General features: G+C 40.7%; 1 protein-coding gene across 2 annotated transcripts in view; it reads left to right on the top strand.

Annotated features, from left to right (window-relative positions):
• The window catches only part of SGMS2 (sphingomyelin synthase 2), a 124,758-nt gene that overhangs the window by 2,352 nt on the left and 102,024 nt on the right, over nucleotides 1–20,382 (top strand). The window contains exon 2 of one of the 2 annotated variants that reach the window (XM_054694576.1): nucleotides 7,923–8,108. The exons of the other annotated variant lie outside the window; for it this stretch is intronic. The gene's annotated coding sequence lies outside the window, so the exon portion shown is untranslated. The remainder of the gene's footprint in view (nucleotides 1–7,922; nucleotides 8,109–20,382) is intronic. 2 annotated transcript variants of the gene reach the window in all.

Genomic DNA, 20,382 nt, shown 5'->3' with positions numbered 1-20,382 from the left:
CTACTCCCAGGGAGTGTATTTTTAGCCTGCAGGATGCACAGGTACTGGCAGTAACAGGGAACTAAGGAAGCTTGGCAGTGTTAAGTGCTTTACCGTGGTAATACTGGTGCATCAATCTCAGCAGGTTGTCTGCGCTGACCAGAGTTAGAAAGATTACCCATAAGCCACAGGTAAATGGTCTCCAGAATCTCAGCCACTCTCCAGACTCCCAATTTTGAAATCCTCACCCACTGAGACACTGAGTGATGATTTGGCAGCAGGCAGGAATATTTCATTTTTATCTGGAAGGAATCCTGCGATTCAAGGAAATCCCTTTCTCCTACCCATCTCAAGCCTCTGGGTCTTGCCAGAGATTTCTTAGTCTGTGAGAAAATACCCCCTCTGCTCAAAGCAGCTCCATGTTCTCAACAGTTAGCATAGGTGAAGATAGGCGAAGCGAGAAAACCATATATCCTCCACCAGAGGGATTTGATTTAATGAAGAAGAAAGAGGAATAAGACTAAATGATTCCCTGAAATATCACGTATCAATTTCATCTGAAGCATTGTCTTCTTGTTGACTTTATTTTTTTTTCCCCTTGGGAAAAGGGCCCCCAAACAGTGAATTTCATAAAACCAATTACTAAAAACTATATTTTAAAATTTTGGCTTGTCCATAATTCAAAGAAAAAAAATTTTTTAAAGATTTATTTATTTATTTATACAAGCACTGGGTACAGTCAGAAGTGTGGGAGTGTGAGAGAATTCACCAGAGCCAGAGCGGGGACCAGAACAGGCAGACCGACGAAATACACTGCTGAGGGGAGCAGCGGGCGGCAGGAGAGGTCTGCACGCCATGTGGGACCCTCACAGGCGGCCGGGGATTGAACCAGCGCTGCAGAGGCTGCAGGCAGCCTCGCAACCCAGGGCTCAACCGCTGCACCCCTGTGGAGGCCCAATTCAAAGAAAATCTTGACAGTTAATGGAAATAACTTCTAGAATTCCATATTTTCTACTTATTACATGACCTCAGGTAAATCTTATAACTTCTGGGGATGGAGAAGAAATTGGATAAAAGATTCTTCCACTTGTTATTTATGCTAGATTTTTAATTTACATGTCATTGTCACCAAGCAAATGGGCTCGCTACCCAATGTCCACAGAGACTGATACCACATCAGGTTTTGAGAAAAGAAACTTTATTCCAAATCAGTTGACAAGGAAGTAGAAAATCAACTGGAATCTACCTCCTAATTAAGAAAAGGAATGAGATTATATAGTTTTGGGAAACTAGGTCGAGAACAAAGGAGTTAAATTTTATTGACTAAAAAATGGGTTGAGGCAAAGGAATGTGGATGTGCCTCAAGTTCATTGGTTCATTACAGGCAACTCATACATAAGTCTGCATTTCTGTTGCGTTCCTTGGTCTCTAGGTAGCCCCTGGAGACTAGAATGGCCTCTAGGTAGCCCCTAGAATGAGTTTGCATTCCCTGGTCTCTAGGTAGCCACTCTCTTCTCAAATCATCTGCCCTAAAACTAAACTAGTTCACTTGCTAAGCCTCCAGGCTCTACTGTGTCTATAAAAGCAAATTGCAGAGAAAAGTTTAGATACGTCTCTCTTTTGTACTCTGAGAGTCTGAGAGTTTAGCCTCAGTTGCATCATTTATACCTGGAAATGATCATTAACACAACCTTCAAATTGTCTTTAAGTGTCTGCTGTATGTAAAATATTGTCTTAATGATTTCTATGTGAAAGTGGCTGAGTGGTAAATAACAGGTTGCAGCACCAGACACAGCATATATTCTCTTCCCTAGCGTATTTCAGCATAGTGCTTATGAGACTTATCCATGTTGTGTCTACCAGCAGTTCATTTTCTTGAGGATTAGCATTGTATTGTATACCATGTCACTAGTAAATTAACTTTTAAGTTGAGCACAGAGTGCTGGATGATGAGTTGTTGATGAAAAACAGATCACAGGAGAAAGAGATGCCAGCAATTTTGTTGCTCACGGGTCCTGGATGAAGTGTATGACACACAGTCAGGGATCCTGTTGAGAGGTCGAGGCAGAGGCAGGATCTATGGCCCAGGCCCCAGGTCCTAGTATTGGGGTACAGTGCTTTGGGCTAAACCTGGATTGGTTCATTCAAAACAAAACACTATGGTATTACTAAGCTCGTCGGAGGTCTTATCTAAGGCGCACACTGAGGCCCTGTGAGGCTGGGACACTGTAGAACACCTGGGAGGTTGGGGAGCCATCTCAGGAGCTTAGATTTGCTTGTGACTCTGGGCTGTTGTCCAGGAAGGCGCCCATACAGGGGGCTGTTGGCGGGGTCAGACCTCACAAGCTGCATGTGCAGATCCAATGGATGCCTCAGTAGGAACACCATGGAGTGGCTTAGCAAACTCTCAATGGACGGGTGTACCATGAATTTTTTGTTCATCAGCTGATGGGTATTTGGTTAATTTCTGTTTTGGGCTATTGCAAGTAAACAACCATATACAAACAACCATACACAAGCCTTTGTGTGGATGTTTTTTTTTTCCTTTTCCCCGGACAAATTCTTAGGACAGGAATGGATGAGTCATATTGTAGGTATATGTTTAATATATTTTTTTTTACCTGCCAAGATCCTTTTCCAAAGGGATTGTACAATTTTACATTCCTGCTAGCGTGTTGCTCTCTTCAATGTTGGCTGTTGCAGTGGCGTGCAGTGGTATCTCACTGTGGTTTTCATTTGCACTTCCCCAGTGACTGAAGATGTTGATCATCTCCTCATGGCTTAGCAGCTGTCTGTGTATCTCCTTGGTCAAAAGTCTGATCAGATCCCTTGTCCATTTTCTTTTTTTTTTTTTATTTGTACAAGAACCGGGGTACAGGTCAGAGATGTGGGGGGTGAGAGGATTCACCAGAGACAGAGCGGGGAACAGAACAGGCAGAGCTACTGAAATACACTGCCGAGGGGAGCAGCGGGCGAGTCAGGAGAGGTCTGCCGTGCCATGTGGGTATCTTCCTTAGCCGGCCAGGATCGAACCCACACTGCAGAGGCTGCGGACAGCTTCCCAGCACCGTGCTCAACCCGCTGCGCCACCTGGAGGCCCCCCCTTGTCCATTTTCTAACTGCGTTGTTTCTTGTCCCATTACTGAACTGTAGACTGCATATATCTTCTGTCTCAGATAGTTTATTTTTCACCTGTACAAGTTCAGCTTCGGTCTTCTTTTTTTTTTTAACCCATTTTTCATGTTAGCACAAGCAGTTTGTAGCACAAGCAGTTTGTCCCCTAACTCTCCGATTTATGGGTAATGGAGCTCATTCTTTTATCTGTGTACATTGCTTTGTAGTGATTGACTTTTTTGCACTAAGGGTCACATCATCTTTTCCTCCTCACCCTCCTTCTTAGCAGACCGCTGATGCTGTGAATTTTACCTTCTTGAGTGCTGCATATTTGTGTATTCCTGCAAATATCCTTAGCATTATTCTGGGTCACAGTTAAATGACCTGGACACAGATCGATCCTCTCAGGGCTTGTTTTCAGCATCCCTGGGTAGTGCCAGAGCACCCTTCAGCCTCTGACTGATTGTGCCCCACCACTCAGAATGGCGTTTCAGGGACTTTGCCCACGTCAGAGTTTTCCACTCTGGCTGTGAGAAATTAGTCCATTTCTGCTGGGTGGGAGCTCCGGGCATTTCCCCTCTACTCCTTCTGGGTCTCTTTCTCTTTCCTGTGGTGGTTTCCATCCTTTGCTCAGGTAACCTTCCTGCCATGTTGGAAACTCTCTCTGCAGTAATGGCTCCTCTCTTGCACTCCACTCTGTCTCTAGACTCCTAGCCTCATGTCCTAATTCAGGGGTGCCTGGGTCACTGTCCGGTTCCCCTTCCCTGCACTGCAGCCTGGACATTCCAGGTGGAAAGCAGAGGCAGCGAGAGAGCGTCCTTGTTTGTCTCCCCATCTCTCAGGTACCACTGTCCCATGCCGCTTGGTATGCAAGGTCAGAAAACCAGTGTGGGGTGCGTGATCATGTCAAGTTGTTAGAGGTGTGAGAGGACATCCAGTCTCTGATACTTCATCTGCCAAAAGTGGGAGCTGCTTTTTAAATTGGATTACACTTATAGCAATAACTTCTTTGCCTTTTTGTTCATTTGTTTTATTATTTAAATGTTTATCTCTAGATGTCTGTCCCTCAACTTAGTTTTGCCAATGTTGGAAGTATGACATCTCTTTAAGATTATTTTAATCTGCATGTTTGCTTTTCATCCTTTTCATTTCCATGAAGTACCAATAAGAGAAGTGGGGGGCTTACACAAGAATATTTGGAAATGGATGAAATCTGTAAAACTAAAGGCAGAAGGAACTACACATACACACTGTACTCCAGTTGATAAAATCTTCCCCCATGGGGGTACAGTTAACAGCTCTGATACTGTCATACATATGAAATGCAATCGAACAGTTAGATGATGATGACACAAAAGGTGAGCTAAATTTCTTGCTGCTTGAGTGGGATTCAGATAAACAAGGGGTGAGGCCTAGAGGAGAAGCTAGCATGGCCAATATAGTGATGGAATAGAATTGGAGACATTAGTAAAGGCTCATGTTTAGCTTTATATAAATACATGTAGAAATATTTACATCTGGAAAGAATCACCTGCACATAGTGATTACAGAGAGAAATGTTACATATAGAATTACTACATATAGAAATATTTACTGATAGTGCATATACATGTATATTTCTTTGCTGTCAGCTGAGAGGGCTCAAAAAAACAAGGCCCAGGCCTCCCTGGTGGCACAAGAAGTTAAGCAATCCGTAGCCTCTGCAGCACGAGTTCCATCCCCGGCCGGCCAGGGAGCAGCCCACATGGCGCAGCAGTCCTCTCCTGTCTCTCCTGCTGCTCCCCTCAGCAGTGTATTTCAGTCCGTCTGCCTGTTCTGTTCCCCGCTGTGGCTCTGGTGAATCCTCTCACCTCTCTCATCTCTGGCCTGTGCCCCAGCTCTTTTGTGCATAAATAAATCTTAAAAAAAACCAAAAAAACAAGACCCCAGTAGCAATGAGTATACCCACATCTTGGTTTCTAACACCATTTCCAATGAAAGGAACCAGGGTTCCTTGTACAAATGACTGAGTCTAGTACTAGCGAAGACATACACAAGGTGAATGTGGAACTTCTTAATGTCAGAAAGTAAGGTAGTACAGAAAGGAAAAACAAAATGAAAAGCAAAAAACCACATTTGTGCAGGTTGTCAAAGAAACCAGAGCGCTCCTAGGGCCAAAGCTGGAACATTTGAGCAACAAAACAAAGTAGTATTGAATTATTATTTCATGTAAATACCTGTGAGTTCATATTAATATAAATAAATAAGTGGGGAGAAGAGATGAATCTCCCATGCAGAAGAATTCCAAACAGTATTTGTGGACACTAGACTCTCCCGGAGAGGGAGTATAAATCTCCACTCTTTATTTTTTTATTTTTTTAAATATTTATTTATTTATTTATACAAGCACTGGGTACAGTCAGAAGCGCGGGAGGGTGAGAGAATTCACCAGAGCCAGAGCGGGGAGCAGAGCAGGCAGAAGGACCGAAGTACACTGCTGAGGGGAGCAGCGGGTGGCAGGGGAGGTCTGCGCGCCATGTGGGACCCTCCTCAGGTGGCCGGGGAGCAGCCGGGGATTGAACCGGCGCTGCAGAGGCTGCGGGCAGCTTCGCAACCCAGCGCTCAACCGCTGCGCCACCAGGGAGGCCCAAATCTCCACTCTTTAAATATGCACCCCCTCCTTGCAATTGTGCATTACGGAAATGGAGAGAAAAAAGAGTAGCTTTACCATGAGGGAAGTGTAAGGAAACTTGGCAAACACTACCTCTGCCAGCTCATCTAGGGCAGCATGGACAGTGATCACTCATGTGGATGGTATGTGGTCTTGATGTGATGTGATCAAAAGGAAACTTTATCTTGGTGATCTGCCACCAGAAGCCCCTCACCCTAAGCAAACCCCAAGGAGAACATCAGGTTCCAATAGAGGGATAACCCACAGGATGCCTGACCAATAATCCTTAAAATTATCAAGGTTGGGGGCTCCCCTGGTGGCCTAGGGGTTTCATTTCCATGCTGTTACCACTAAGGCCTGAGTTGGATTAAATAAATAAGCTCCCTGGGCCAGGGAGCTGACCCACATGGCGCAGCAGACCTCTCCTGTCTCCCCACTGCTCCCCTCAGCAGTGTGTTTCACTGAGTACATCTGCCTGTTCTGCTCCCGGCTCTGTCTCTGGTAAATCCTCTCACCCCCTGCACCTCTTGCCTACACCCCACTTCTATGCAAAAAAAAAAAACAAAAACAAAAACAAAAAAACCTGTCAAGGTCATCAAACACAAGGAAAGGCAGCCAACAGGTGCCTCAGGGAACATACCAAGTAAATGCACTCTGATATCCTGCATGGGACCCTGGAGCAGAAAAAGGAATTAGGTGAAAACAAAGGAAGTCTAAATAAACCGTGGACTGTAGTTAATATTGATGTATTAGTATTTATTATTTATAACTAATTCATTATGTTAGTAATAACATAATGGTTCATGCTGTACCATAAGCTTAATTTTTCTTACTAAAAAAGTTCTTGTGTTTTTTTTTTTTTTTTAAACAAAAGGGCTCCTGACACCCTGAAGCAAACATATTCCTGTCTTGTGCTAAACCCCCCAGCTCAGCATCCACTGAGCCTGCCCGGGCACACCAGGCAGATTCTGTGTACTCTGTATGTCTCGGTGCTCTCTTGTCAGAATCACAGACGCACCCTGTGATGGGCTTGGTGTCCAGATGTCAATATTCTGTCTCTTCTCACTGACATTCTCGACCTGGCATTTCTGTGGACTTAAATTGAATTTTCTGGCTGCTGTTCCGCTCGCCTCCCTTTCCCTTCCGAATATCTTGCGGCGTGGTTGCTCTGGATTTCACTGGCGGAGATGCAGGGCATGACGGGTCGTGTAGCTTGCTGATTGCGGATACCGGGGTACTCTCTCCTAGCCTCACAACCTCATTTAAATAGTTTCTGTATATTAATTTTCACCTGGCTGTGTACTGGATGTATGCATTACCCCAAATTTCCTATGTCGAATCCTCACCACAAAAAGTAATAGTGTTAGGAGATGGGGCCTTTGAGAGGTGATTAGGTCATGGGGGTGAAACCTATATGAGTGGGAATGGTATCATAGTAAAGAAGACCCTTCTACCATGGCAGGACACAGCTAGAAGGTTCTGGTTATGAACTGGGAGAGGGCCATCACCAGAAATCAGCCATGCTAGCACCCTGACCTTGGACTTCCAGCCTCCAAAACTGTGAGAAATAAGTGTCTGCTTATTATGAGACACGCAGTCTTGGATAGTGTGTGCGACTATTGTGGAATGAACCCCATGGCTAGGGGCAGGCATGGCTTGTGGATATTCTGAGTAGGCCAGAATGAGCCATCAGGCAGTTGGCCAGCAGTGGCAGAGAAGGGGATGTTATCCCTGTACATGGCACAGGGAAAGAAGAGATGGGTGATTCCAAGGAGAATTCATTTGCAGCATACAGAAGAATGCATGCTTGGCAAGCAACATGTTCATATCCACCTGCTTAGTTTCTTTCTTTCCAAGATAGAAACAAGGTGGATGAAGGGTTCCACTACCCATCCTTCATAGTTACTTGAATTCTAAGAAGGGAGAGTTTTGTCCAATGAAAATAAAATAGATTCAAGAAAAGTTTAAGGACTATTGAGATGATAACTGGGTCCAGAGAAATGTACCATCAGAGCAGGGGATCACAACCCAGGCCAGTCCCAAGGTGTGTTCCACCAGGGTCAGAGCACAGGGGAGTTTTTAAAAGGTCATGCGGGCCAGTGGTCTAACCCCAGGCAGTTTGTTGTAACTTTTTGGTCTGATCCTTAAGTCCATTTCTTTGTCTGTGATTGCCTGACAGAACTCCAGACAGAAGGCTGCAGAGTGGGGCTGTTGTGACGCTCAGCAGATATCTCCTGTCCCTTTCATGGCCACCAGTTGCTGCCTCAGCAGTTCACCCAGAAATTTCCACAGGGGACTCGAGACGAGGCAGTCTGATGCAAAGCAGGAGCCACACATCTAAAAATTCCTCAGAAGTTGTAAATAGGTAATATTTAAAATTTTTTTTAAATTCCACATCTAGTCCATGTCAGTGACCAGTTGACTTTGAGGGTCAGTCACTTGACCCTCAACCTTCTCCTCATGGTCTTTATTCTCCCCAAAAGATCCTGAGTGCTTGCACTTTTCTTGTTGCATGGCCTGCTCTTACCTACACGAGTCAGCGCGCTCTCTCTCTCTTTCCGCCTCCTCCCTCCCACACCCCTTTGGGAACCTCCTCCTCCTTTCCTTAACGGAGAACCTGTTCAGTTACCTCAAGAAATTCTCTCTTGGTGTCCAGCTTCATTTCAGAGAGGTAAGATCTTCACTACATTTTGACATAATTTGTCCAGAGTGTGCTAATTTCGTGGAGCCAGTTCTGTAGGAGAACACTAGAGGGCAGCATTCCTAGACCGCTGTTTCCCTAAGACCAGTTTTCTCAAGACAAATGCTCAGACTGAAATGCTACTGTGGTTCTTTAATTTCTTAAGCTTTTCCCCTCCCCCGCCAAAAAAAATTAGGTGCACTTTTGGACAGATCCATAAAGAAATCCTTTAGTGGCTCTTTTTTTTTTTTAAAGATTTATTTATTTATTTCTACAAGAACCCCGGTACAGGCCAGATGCTCGGGAGGGTGAGAGAGAGGATTCACCAGAGACAGAGTGGCAACAGAACAGGCAGACTGACTGAAATACACTGCTGAGGGGAGCAGCGGGCGATACATTCTTGAAAACAAAGTTTTCCTTTTTATAACTTGCATGATCACTGGTCATTTACCTTTAAAACGTTTTTCTTTAAAATAGAATATTAGTTGTGTCTGTTTATTAACTACATTATGTTCCATTTATGGTATTTAAAATATGGTTAGTTTGTGTTTGCTTCGGCAGCACATATAATAAAATATGTTTGTTTTTTTTTTAAGTAGATTTTTTTTTTTAATAGAGGCATGTTTTATTTATTTGTTTGTTTTGTTTGTTTTTGTTTATACATGCACTGGGTACAGTCAGAAGCGCAATCGCGGGAGGGTGAGAGAATTCACCAGAGCCAGAGCGGGGAGCAGAGCAGGCAGAAGGACCGAAGTACACTGCTGAGGGGAGCAGCAGGCGGCAGGAGAGGTCTGCGCGCCATGTGGGACCCTCTGGTGGCCGGGGAGCAGCCGGGGATCGAACCGGCGCTGCAGAGGCTCAGGCAGCTTCGCAACCCAGCGCTCAACCACTGCACCACCGGGGAGGTCCAAAATATGTTTTCTTTGAAATAAGTAATTGTTTTCATTTAATCTCACGGAGATCCAGAAATTATATTTTATGTATGTGACAGAAGGATACATACATATTTTTTCTTTCTTGTCTTCCTTATGGGGGTTTCAACTCAGGGGCCAGAAAATAATAGTTGAGAATTTTATGAGAGTGAGAATTAGAAAGAGCGAAGGTACATTTTCTTTGATGAAGGAATTATATATATCTTATTTTTCATATGCGCTTATCAATTTCATAGGAAATTAAAATTTAGCTGGAAGTTCATTTCTGCTAAATTGTAAAATTTTTAAATAGAAATGTATTCTATTGTACGTAAAACAAAGAACTTTTAATACATAGATCAGTTGTGACGCTAAGATAAAAATGAACAAATAATATGAAAAATAAACTAAAAAGGCATTTTAAAAAGTCAGTTAACACATGAACAAGACTAAGAAATCACTAGAACTGAAAAAAGGGAAAAAAATTTTTTGCTAAAAGCAATGTTGGGTTTTTTCCTGTCCCTTATACTGAATTTAGGAACAGCTTGAGATCAAATCACAGCTCAGAAATATATGTTATCTTGGTAAATTTTTTTAGCTCTCTCTATTATAGTTACCTAATATGTACAATGGAGTTAATCAGCAAAATGAGGATTAAATGTGGTAATACAAACAAATTCTTAAAATAGCACCTGGTTGGGCATTTTGAACTAAGTAACATATAGTACTAAATTTGTTTAAAAAGAACACCTAGCACATAGGTGATTATCTAATATATGCAGCAGCTATGTTTGGCAGTATATAAATATTACCTAGTATAACTATTATAAATTTACCCATAGGTGGTAGGTTAGGTATAGAATAGTTCCAGAAATAAGCAATGAGATTTTAAAAATTACAATGGAATTAGACAGTGGAAGTGAGGAGGAGCAATTCAAACAAAACCCATGGGAATAATGTGATCTGGAAATGTGCTTTTTAATTAGAAATATTTTTAATCAATAAGCAGCTTAAATATAGAGGAATAAATGCAGATATAATAAAAAAATAATCATAAACATAAATGAACCAAACTTGCCAGTGCAATGATTGACTGTGCAATTATATTTTAAAATCCAGTTTAAGACACTGTAGAAGAGAGGGACATAAAAAGGTTGAAAGTAAAAGTAAGTGAAAAAAAATGTACTTGGCAGAGACCAACCAGAACATAGCTTGCTGGCATAGTAGCATTGATTCAGGTTTTGTGACCAAAATACAAAGGCAGAAAACTCAAAACACTCCATTTCTGTCAAGAAGCTACAATTTTAATTTTTTTTTTTGCATCTGATAAGGGAGGCTTAAAGATAAAAAGCAGTGAGTGAGAATTATATGAAAAAATGAACAAATCTACCTTATAATGGAAGATTTCAGTATCCATTCAACTCATTTCATTCAGTAAGTATTTCTGAGTGTCTGCATGCTAGGAGCTCTTATCAGTAGTAATACAGCAGTGAATGAAACATTCTCGGCCTTTCAAAGCTTACATTATAATTGAAGGAAAAAGAAAAATATACAAGTAAATACAGAAAAGCCCTGTAAAAATACTTCCAGGATATCATGAATTATGAGATCATAGAATGAATGATTCACTCCTAGCCTAGCAGGTGGAGAGGAAGGAGGATAAAATTCTTACTTTTGTGGTTGGGGAAGAAACAGGGCACAGGGTGAAGCAGAGAGCCTGTCTGAAAAATAGCACAAACCCCAGAGGGAAGGTGGAGTGTGCAGCCTGAAGATGACTGATGTGTCTGCTCGCTCTGTGATCGCCCAACTCAATATTCCCAAGCAGGGCCGACAAAACTGGCGCCAGCTAGTCAGGAATTTCCTGGAACCGTTGATGCTTTCCTGTAGACCATTGGGGTACACACCCTGATTGGTTCCCATCAGGATGTCAGCGAGTCGACAGTCACCACTAGATGGCGCCAAACTGTCGTGGGGACCAGGACAGAGTGGCTAGGGAAGCAACAGCCCCCAGACTGTGCAGATCCCTTACTCATTTTATTCATCTCACGCTGAAAGACAAGAAAAATAAATCAAAGACAAATTTTTGGAAAGGTAGACAAAGGAATTCATAGCTTCATAAAGCAAATGATTATATTTAAAAAACGGAAAAGCAATTTATTGGAAATATTAAGGTCTGAGCATAGAATCAATATGCAAAATTCAGTTGCATTTCTAGGAAATCTAACAAGTACTCAGTAAACATTTTGACACATAGAAAACATAATTTAAGAACGTATTCCACTTAAATGACTCAAAAATAAGATATCTAAAATTAAATCAAAGATATATAAGACCTTGCAGAAAAGGAAAAAAAAATGCATAAGGCATTATTAAAAGACACTCAGAAGACCTAAGTAAATGGAGAGATATGCTGTGTTCATGGAAAGGAAGGCTCAACCTTTTTTATTTCATGAATTCCTTCCAAATCGACCTACAGAGCTAATGTAATTCCCAATCCAAATATTAACAGAGGCTTAATGAAACACAGCAGCTGACTCTGGTGTTTATGTAGGAAAACAAGAATATCAAGGCACTGCCTAGCAAAAAGAGGAAACCACGCACTGAAACTAATGATGAAGTCACCATAATGACAGTGTTTTGACATAGGAAGAGCCAAATGATTAAAAGAACAAAAGGGAGAGCCCAGAAAGACCCAAGTACGTGTGGGCTCTTGATAACTGACAGGACGCCGTGCTGATCCGTGAGGGAAAGCAAACCAAAATTAATTAAATAGATGAGTTTCTCCTAACAATGTGTGTAAAGAAATGAGGAAGACGTTCCCCTTAGAATAGAATGTCTTGTAGAAGGAGAGAGGGAGGTGGGTCATCACCTTTTGGCAGCCTTCATGATAACAACTGATTCACACAGAACTGTCTGTTGGTGCCAAAACTATTTGTGTTTATATTTTAAGAACAAGATAGTTACAAGGTCTCAAAGTATCTCTCCACAATTTACTTATTAATTGGGGGGGGCACTTTTTGTGTGTGTGCTTTTAGAGTGGATAAACTTAAAAGACATATCACCGTAACGAAGAAATTTAATTGATATCCCCCCAAATGGAGTAAACTGATATTAGACGCTTTCCCAATTTTACATTGAAAAGCACACAACCACGCATATGTAATATTCCTGCCAAAACCCCATAATATAAATCTAATTGTGAAGTAACTTTCCTTGAAGAAAACCCACATTCTACAAAATAATTGGCCTGAACTGTTAAAAAATGTCAAGGTCAAGAAACAAAGCTAGATCAAGGAGGTGTTCCAGATTCAGGGAGACTGAAGAACCAATTAAATGTCATACATGATCTTGGATTAGATCCTGGGGAAGGGGAGGGGCAGATTAAGGGGTGGAGTAGGGTAGCTTATAAAGGATATTTTATTAGGGTAACTGGTGAAATTAGAAAATGAACTGTAGATTAGATATAGCAATGTATCAGTATTTAAATGTTCTGATTCTGGTATTTCAATAACCTTGTTTTAAAAAGATACGCGCTGGGCCTCCCTGGTGGCGCAAGGGGTTAAGCACCGCACTATGAAGCAATCCGCAGCCTCTGCAGCATGAGTTCAGTCCCCGGCCAGCCACAGAGCAACCCACATGGTGCAGCACACCTGTCCTGACTCGCCCGCTGTTCCCCTCAGCAGTGTATTTCAGTCAGTCTGCCTGTTCTGCTCCCCGCTCTGTCTCTGGTGAGTCCTCTCAGCCCCTGCATCTCTGGCCTTTACCCCAGCTCTTGTGTGCATAAAAAATAAATTTTTTTTTTTTTTGAGGGGGGGACCCTTGCTGGCAGCCGGGGAACAAACTGGCGCTGCAGAGGCTGCAGGCAGCCTCACAGCCCAGCGCTCAACCGCTGTGCCACCAGGGGAGGCCCAATAAATAAATCTTAAAAATAAATAAATAAAAAGATACACGCCCAAGTACTAAGAGGCAAATGGGACACAATGTCAGAGCTTATTCTCAGAAGGAGCAGGCTCAACATACACAGACAAAGCAGAGGAGGACATGAGGTGGAAAAAATAGCTGGCGAATCTGATGAAGAACAGACAGAATTTTTTGGTAATATTCTTTCCATGCTTTAAAATATTTTGATATAGGCAGATGATGCCTCCTGTCTTTCCCCCAGCTCCCTTGCAGGGTATTTCCATAAATTCACCTTTCCTGCTGTTTTAGAAAAATTAAAATACAAAGCTGAACTACAGCAAGGAAATGATAAATACAAAACGGGAAACAGTGGTTCCACCTGGGAGTGAGGAGAGGAGGTAGACACAGGCAGAGGCAACAGTCCTGATTATGTTCTGATCCCCATTAGATGATAGGATGTTGGACGTGTGTTTTATCATTTACTTTTAGCAATTATTGATACAGATACACACACACATTTTTGTGCATTAGACATAATTTAAAAGATAATAAAAAGAAAAACAGACAAAACAGGATAAGGCATGAAGCAGGTGTGATCTGATGCACCATGTATGAAGGAGCTGTGTGCCTGTATGTTTCTTTTCCTCTCTAAGGTTGTTTCCTCATTTGCAAAAATAAAAGAATACAAGATCTGCTGTGAAATGCTAGGCAATAAGTGGTAGCTGCTGCCATTTTCTCTGCAGGAGAAGCAACAAGGGGAGTATGCCACAGTGGTGGCCTCGATAAAAATCATAGGAGCTTAGAATAGTCTTTATGGTCACTTGGCATGGTTGTTAATTACAGAGTAAAACTGAGCTAATGTTGGACATCATGGAATATTTCTAGAGTCAATGAATTTTGTGCATTTTTCCAAGCTGCCACCCATAGCCTGGACATAAGACTGGTAAGACTAGGGGAAAGATTAGATATTTATGGGAAGTCTAGAAGTTTGGCAAACCGAAAAAGGTTGCTGAGAGTGAGACCGTTAAAGCTCATCAGGGAATCCTGCCTAACCAGTAAGTGTTCTCTTCTCCAGGTGTTTGAAAAATACAGATTAAAACTTAGTAAATGTGTGATTTCATAGTACTGGGAGCTTGGAGGGAGATGAAGAAGGTGGCTGTATAGGAGAGCTAAATCTTCATTTAGTGTGAAAAGTCAGCAGATCATGTATAAAATGAATAGATCAAGATACAGCAAAATAAGTGCATAATTCTCATGTACATAGAAATCATGTTTCCCTAGAAAGCACAGAGAAAGGATTAAAAATTGGGGGGTGAGACTGGATACAGAGAAGTGAGTCCTTTTTACAGTTATTTCCCATTATTGAAGTAATACCTGGGTTTATCATCTGTTTCTCAAGAACACATGAATACATTTGATAAACAAAATTCCATGTATCATATTAACATTATTTGGGGATTGGAATGAAATAAACTTTGTAGCTCAAAACAATGAGGCAAAATACTATATTGTTTTCAAACTGAACGTGCCCCTTCTTTCTCCTACCCCAGAATTAGCTAAGAACATGTTTCCCATCCTGGTAAAATTAGCATCTGTTTTTTTTATCATTTCCTGGCTGAGGATTTTAGAGTGTCTCTTTATTTCAATCAATGTAATTTAATGAATTCTATCCAAAGGCTTTTCTGCTTAGCTTTCAATACCTACCCTCTGCATCTCTAACTGCATTTTCCTTTACAGGCCCCTTCTGTTCAGGATCTATAGGTCTCTCAAAACCTCTGGGTCAGTCTGCTCTTATGTTTTGGGTTATTCTTGAATACCTGGCCCATCTCCTCTGTCCTGGATCAAGGCCTCTCCTCCTTTAAAACCGACTTCAGTGTTTGCTTTTTACTTTATTTCCTTCAGCGTGATTTGAGTTATCAGAAGTGTGTATTACTTTTTTTATGTTTGGAAAGCATAGAAACATAAATTATCTAAATAAAGCTCATTAGGGAATTGTTAGTTACCTTCATAGATGGTCCAGTCAGCTGTTTTTTAAAATGGCTCCAAACGGAGCAGGGGACTCGAGCAAGCTGATCAGGCCTGTCCACCTCAGGGAAAATGAGGAGAACCCAATTTTCTCTAGAGTTGGCCTACATGCTAACAGGATCTATAGTATGATCACTCAGCAAATGAGAATCAGCTTTGTATCTTCATTTGTTTTCATTCTGAGTAACAGAGGAACTTAACCACAGTAACTTAACCACATCTGTCAGAACATGGATTCAATTATGACCTTCTCAATCTTGATCTTTTCAGAACTCTTAGGAGTTCACAAATAGGGAAAAGTTTCTATGAATCCTCAAAGTCATCCAGCATCATCAGTTTTAGATTTTGACTCTTTTCCCTACTCTTTTATAGAAATTAGAGTACAAAGATGCACAATCAGGTAGCTGATTGTGAATATCTTTAGATTACGGTTTTTGTGTAGGAAGCATGGGGCAGGTGAAAGGAAGGGTTATACAGGGTTTCTCAAGTTTAAGTGCTATTGACATTTTGAACAGGATAATTTTTTGTGATGAGGGGATGTCCTTAAACTCTACCTAATAGATGCCAGTACCCAGCCTCCCTCCAATGGTTACAACCACAGTCTATACTCAGGGGCTGTTAAAAGTCCCTAGTTGGAAACTGATGTAATGCAATAGTGTTCAGCCACCAAAAAGAATGGCCTGTTCTATAAATATTGATAGAAATTACTTCCAAGATGAAATAGTAAGTGGAAAATGAAAGATAAAAAACAGTATAGTTTGCAACTAACACAGTGATTAAAAGAGCCTGGGCTTTGAAAGTCAAACTACATGGGATTGAGCCCCAGTTCCTCCAAACTAGCTGTGTGACCTCAGACAAGTTACTGAACTCCTCTGTCCCTCCAGTTCTTTATTTCTAAAAGATACTAGCACAGGGTTAAGTATATGTCATACAGCTAGTGTGAGGACTAAATATTTAACATTTATACAAAATGTTTAGAACAGTGTCTGGAATAAATGTTGTTATTTGTGATCATCATCAAAATCATTGGTGAAAATAGAATATCTGTGGACTTGATCTGGAAAGATAAAGAAGAAAACCGGTGACACTGGTTTCCTTTGGAAAAAGATATGACTGGGAGTCAGGGAAAATATTCTTTATACTGGATGCTCTTTGGGTTTTTTTTTTTATTTTTTCTACTATGATCTATTAAAATATTTTTAAAAGATAGTTTTAAAAGACTTTATGAACATATGTTGTACTCCTGCCTTATATTTTTAAGAACATAATTTGAAACTTCTGCGTAGCTATTTCTCTTCTGCTGCTAAAATAGTCAAAAATCTGCTTATAACATCAAAATTATGTATTCCTGGGAATAGAAAACACAGAGAGCTTCATTCTTTTTCAGTCGCTTTAGGAAAATAACAATTTTATCTGACCTTATTGGTTAAGCATCTTATTTTATAGTTAATTTTATGTTCACAGGAATAGAAGAGCAAAGTGACAGATGGATCAAAATAATGTGTAATTTTACAATGTGACTTTATGCTTACATTTGATATCAGCATGTTTTACCAGTGCAAACTTCTATACTAAAATCCCTCTAAGAGTGCGAGTCACTGGAATTAAATTCAACAAGTAATGACTGCAATCTGATAGGGCATGTAATTTTCACAGCGACACAAATGCATTTATTTGAAAATGTTTACAACTAAAAGCCCACTCCAGTGAAATATGAGCAATAATCAATTATTAAAAGGGAATGAGGGAAGATGTAGTTTTCCAGTTCAGCATGACAGGAGCTTGGAATTCACCACTCTGTCCTCACAAGACAGAAGCTGAGCAAACTGAAAAATCAAAAATTCTTCTAGATTCTTCAAAGAAGTGAAGTCACAGGGCTAACTGCTACACTAAAAATTGGAAAGAGGGACAGACAGATATAGAAAATCACAACTTAACAGAATCCTCCATGGGAAAAAGGGCTGGGATGACATAATTGTCTATATAAAGAAATATGAATAAAAAAAACTCTTTTAGAATGAATAAGTGATTACTGCAAGGTTGCAAGATGCAAGGTTGCAAGATGCAAGGTTAACATACAAAATTGCTCTTCTATATACCAATAATGAGCAAGTGGAGTTGGAAATTAAAAACACATTACAACTTTTATTTGTACTCCCCAAGATGAAATTCATTTAAGTCTAAAAAAAAATGTATAAGATCTATATGAGAAAAACTACAAAATCTCATGAAAGGGGCCTCCCTGGTGGCACAGGTGGTTGAGCGCAGTGCTGTGAGGCTGTCAGCAGCCTCTGCAGTGCCAGTTCGATCCCTGCCGGCCATGGAGCAACCCACATGGCACAACAGACCTCTCCTGTCTCGCCCACTGCTCCCTCAGCAGTGTATTTCAGTCAGTCTGCCTGTTCTCCTCCCCACTCTGTCTCTGGTGAATCCGCTCACGCTTCCTCACATCTGGCCTGTGCCCCCGGTTCTTGTATAAATAAATAAATCTTTAAAAAAGAGAGATGATGGATGGATATCTTTAAAAAAAAAAATCTCATGAAAGACAGCAAAGAGCTAAACACATGGAAAGACAGTCCACTTATTTATGAATAGATAGAAGGCACCATCAAAATGTCACTTCTCCCCAACTTTTTTTATAGATTCAGTGCAATCCTGATCTAAATACCAGCAAGTTATTTGGTGGATATCAACAAGCTGATTGTAAACATTTACATGGAGAGACAGAACATCTACAACGGTAAACTTGATACAGAAGAATGAAGTCAAAGGACAGTTAGTAGCTGACTTGAGACCTTCCTGTAAAGCCATAATAATCACAACAGCGTCATATTGGTGAAAGAACAGACAAACAAGTAAATGGAATAGAATCCAGAAATAAATCTACATAAATAAAATCAACTGATCTTTGACCGTGGAACAAACTGAAACAACTGGTTTTCCATTCATGCAAAAGACTGGATGTAGACACAGACCTTACACCCTTTCTTAAAATTTACTAAAATGAATCATAGATCTAGATGTAAAATGTAAAACTAAAACTTCTGCGAGATCACAAGGGAGAAAGCCTAACCAACTCTAAGTATAGAGGTGACCTCTTAGATACCACCAAAGGCACAGTCCATGAAAGAAATAATTGATCATTTGGACTTCACTAAAATTAAAAATGTGTACTCTATTAAAGGTAATGTCAGGAGAATGAGGAGGTAAGATACAGACTAGAAAAAATTATTTGCAAAAGACATATCACATCTGATAAAGATCTCTCATCCAAAATAGACAAAGACCGCTCTCTTTTTCCCTCTGGGATTATTTGGCACATTTACATGGAGACAATATTAGGAACCAGTGGATACATTCTCTCTCTGTAATGGAAGCATCTGAAATATGAACGTTTGGATAAGGATCTAGTTGTAGACAGCACAGCAGTCCAAACGGAAAGATTCCCTACTTTGCCTCATTTGCCATGGAAAACGCTAGTTGTGCAATATTAACCTCTTCTCCTCAGGGAACACTCTACTGATGCCCAGACATGACATTCATCTTCACTGTGCATAGACCCTTTGCCAACCCCACTTCAAAATCCATTCATGTGTAAGCTTTATTTGATCAATCTAATTTGCAGCCAAAACTCCTTCTAGTCCAGCAGTCAAATTTTGGAGCATGTTTTCAAGCAGAACTAGATCCCACATATAAAAAGATACATATGGCCTAAACCTTAGCAAAGCAACCCATACATAATAACCAAATCATCAAGATGAAAAGCTTACTCTAAGCTAGGTCAAAATTACATTTATATATAATATGTAAATATATGTGAAATTTGTATATATACTATATGATGTGTGTATGTATATGGAGTAATATATACACATATCTCCAGAATAAACCAAGCACACTGTTTAATTTACTCCCCTCTCGCAGTCAAGGAGTTTCTCTAGTGTGTGTGCAGTGCAGCTTAGTGGTTAGAATACAGGCCTGGAGTCAGTCTCTCTGCATTTGAATCTCACTTCCCACCACTCACAGGGTCTGCAATCTGGCCAAGTTATTTCCTCAGGACCTCTGTCATACCTGCTGTTGAAAAGGGGAAGCAATACCACTATTTTCATGGCACTTGGGGGACCCTATTAGGAAATACAATTAAAATAGCTGTAACTGCATCAGCACACAGAAAACATTTGTAGATTATTATTAATATTGTTGAACACCATTGTAATTTCTCATTTTGTTTCTCAATTTTCCATGTCTTCCAACTCAGAAAATAAAGTTGTCGTTAAGGATGATTAATTAGATAAGTCTTCCTTATGTCCCCAGAGCAAGCAAGATACTAGGTGCACAGTAGGGACTCATAATATATGTCATGAATTAAGGAAACCCAGGAAAGGAAAAAGAAATGTAGAAGGGTAGGAGGAGAGGCGGAAAGAAGAGAAGAGAAATGAGTAAAACTGAAAATTTAGAGTCAGAAGTAGAAAGGCAATGATATGGCATGATTTCATTTTGGGGAGTAGAGCTCTCCTATTAATTTCACAGGTAACATGATTGTTCTTTGGCTAAATATGCTTAATACTTTTGATATCAGTGTATAATCACACCATTTGAATACATCACAGACATGCTTTCTAGTAAACTTTCCAAAAATTTTTAAGTGTTTAGTTCATACACAGATGTTAAACATCTGGGACTAATTGGAATGAAGCATAAATTCATATATTCAGGCTAATTTAAAGTTTAGCTTTTAGACTTGCCCATGGGTAGGTATTGACCAAAAATTAGGTAGTTTAATTTATTAACAGTTGTGTACTCTTACCAGGAACTAAAATGGTTATTACTCTATTTTGAATATAAGCATACCTCTTTGGAATTGATTACTTACTAGATAGTGCAATTATAGTCATACATGGTAATAAAAAAGAATGACAATAGGGCCTCTCTGGTGGCGGCGCAGCAGTTGAGCACTGGAATGCAAAACTGCCCTCAGCCTCTGCGGCGCCGGTTCGATCCCTGGCTGCTCCCCGGCCACTGGAGGAGGGTCCCACATGGCGAGCCGACCTCTCCTGCCGCCCGCTGCTCCCCTCAGCAGTGTACTTTGGTCCCTCAGCCTGCTCTGCTCTCCGCTCTGGCTC

Source organism: Talpa occidentalis, unplaced genomic scaffold (genome assembly GCF_014898055.3).
Source record: "Talpa occidentalis isolate TD23 unplaced genomic scaffold, MPIMG_talOcc4v2.1 talOcc4.13, whole genome shotgun sequence".
Lineage (NCBI taxonomy): Eukaryota > Metazoa > Chordata > Mammalia > Eulipotyphla > Talpidae > Talpa > Talpa occidentalis.
Note: the sequence above shows the minus strand (reverse complement) of the source record. Positions and strands in the feature narration are given on the sequence as shown.